Source organism: Chrysochloris asiatica, unplaced genomic scaffold (assembly GCF_000296735.1).
Source record: "Chrysochloris asiatica unplaced genomic scaffold, ChrAsi1.0 scaffold00162, whole genome shotgun sequence".
Classification (NCBI taxonomy): domain Eukaryota; kingdom Metazoa; phylum Chordata; class Mammalia; order Afrosoricida; family Chrysochloridae; genus Chrysochloris; species Chrysochloris asiatica.
Genome location: NW_006408680.1, coordinates 6,856,433 through 6,859,129, shown reverse-complemented (window position 1 = coordinate 6,859,129; position 2,697 = coordinate 6,856,433).

Genomic DNA, 2,697 nt, shown 5'->3' with positions numbered 1-2,697 from the left:
GACTCGAAGGGATCTCCTGAGGGGACTCACCATGTGACTTGTGTTAGGCAATGAACCAGAAGCATAGTGGGTCACTTCTGGGTGGAAGTATTAAAGAACCAGTTCGTGAGGGTCTGACATAGAAAACTGACCACGTGGAGGGCTACTGGCCCCACAGAAAACTTGGTGTTCTGCAGTTTCCAAGAAAAACGTGCTATTGTATCAAACTACCAAGAGCTGGGCTTGTTTTTGACTGGGGGATAACTTGGACTGTCTTGACGGAAATACTGCCAGCTTCCAGGCCCAATCCCAACGCAGCTGCCTCTCTGTTGTTGAGGTGCCCACCCCACCTCCTCAAGTCACCAATCCCACCTGGAAGTGTGTTCATCCCTCATTCCACCTGTGTGGCATTCAGGGCCTGACAAGGTAGAACCACCAGAGACTCAAGTGTGAGTTTCAAATCACCATCTGCCATTTAAAAGCTAAGTTTCTTTCTGAAAGTCAGTTTTGGTATCTGGACGCTTGGGTTGTGAAAGGAATGAGATGCAGTAGCGTAAGACAAGAGACAAAAATATGTAGGTGTCGGTGCCAACTCTCTCAGTCTTACAGAACGGAGTCGAACAGTGTCGTGGGGTTTCGACTACTATTCCTCAGAGTTTTCAGTGGCTAACCAAAGAGCTCTGGTAGCATAGGGGTTACGAATTGGGCTGTGAACCTCAGAGTCGGCAGTTCGAAACTACCAGCTGTTCTGCAGGAGAAAGATGAGGCTTTCTGCTCCCGTAAAGATTTACAGCCTTGAAAATCCTGTACAGGGTCGTTATGAGTCGGAACCGACTCCACGGCACACAACAACAACAACCATTTAGTAGTGGTCTTCTTTCTAGTGGGTGTTAATCTGGAAGCGTCACTGAAATCTGGCCACCATGGGTGACCTTGCTGGTATTTGAAAAACCAGTGGCAAGCTCCCAGCATCGCAGCAACTGGCAAGCCACCACGGTACTACACACGGACAGATATGAAGTTGCTTTTTAAAAAATTCTGTTATGTAGCAACGTATATGTACAGTTTATAAAGCTGGGGAAAATAAAATTTATGCTATTTGCAACCCCAATCATTTTATATATACAACTAGCCCCAGGGTATGGAGAAGCTTCCTCCTAGCTGTGTCGCTAGGAATTGGCTGGTAAATTGGGCCAGATGCATACAGTTCTCAATTACCCTGACTTGAGTGCGGCCAGTCTGCTCCTGTAAAGACAGGGTCGCTCTGAGTCATAATGAACTCAGTGGTCATGGGTCTGGATTCGTTTTTTAATACAAGAAAAGGTTTCAAGTCTTTGCAGTAATTTAAAAGCTGGGGGTATGAACAGCAAGGCAAGTGAAGTGATAGTTCCATCAATTCCATAACATCAAAGGGTCTGATGTGTCTGTCTGTCCGTCCGTCCTCGGGGCCAGCCTGCACAGTGAATGCCACAAAGCTGGTCAGAGCGGTTTCCTGCTGTGGTTTGCAGTCTTTGACGCGGTCACACTGTTGCAGAAATCTGGCTGCTTCCTTCTTCCTGATCCTCTTTTAGACATTTAATTTTGGCAATTATGATTAAAAAAAAAAGTTTTTTTTTTAAACATGGACACATATGGCGTAAACATTTTAGTATTAGATCAACAATTAACACAGGACATTTCAATTGTATAGCTTTTTTCTTTGTGCTTAGAAATACAGTGTAATCTTTAAATTCAAAGATACTTTTTTAGAAACTAGCTACTAATGAGAAATCCATGCATACAAATGACCTAGGAAATTTGTTCAGCAGCCCAGTTTATTCATTTAATTGGATTACCAAATTACCAAAATATATTATTGACTTTGCCAGGTTAAAAAAGTTACATAGCGTGTGCCAATCCACATGCCACATTCTATAGTCAAAACAAAAACAAAACAAAACAACGTAGTGCTTCAAGAGGTGATGAGTCGGGGAGACCAAAAGGTCCCTGCTTTGCTTTGCTTCTCAAGGCAGGGGGTGGGGGGAGGTGGGGGTGTCACACAAAACAAGTGTGAGCCTGGTAGCTACTATGTTGGTGGCGCTGCTACTGGGTTAGCCTCTGATGTTCGTTTTGTCTGAAAAGGGCGGAGTGGAGCTGCTGAACCCTGTTGTTGTTGTTATGTGCCGTGGAGACAGTTCCAACCCATAGCAACCCTGTACAGGGTTTCCGAGGCTGTCAATCTTTACGGGAACAGAAAGCCTCATCTTTATCCCAGCTGGCAGTTTCAAACTGTTTACCTTGCGGTTCGCAGCTTGATTCGTAGCCACTACGTTACCAGAGCTGAGTCCAGGCTACAAAGACTAGCTGTTACTGTGTCTAAACCAAAGCCAAAGCTGCCGTCATCAAGTCGATTCTGACTCACAGCGACCCTGTGTGTGTTTCAAAGGGGCTACAAGAAAGTGAGGCGGCACTGGAGGCACTCACTCATCTCTGCCTAGAAATTTGGAAGACAACTATCTGACCGGCTGATTGGAAGAGATCAATATTTATGCCCATTCCAAAGAGAGGTGACCCAACAGAATGCGGAAATCATCGGACAATCTCTTTGCTATGCCACGCGAGTAAAGTTTTGCTAAAGGTAATACAGAAACGGCTACAATCATACATTGACAGAGAACTTCCAGAGGTTCAAGCTGGATTCAGAAGAGCATGTGGAACGAGGGATATCATTGCTGATGT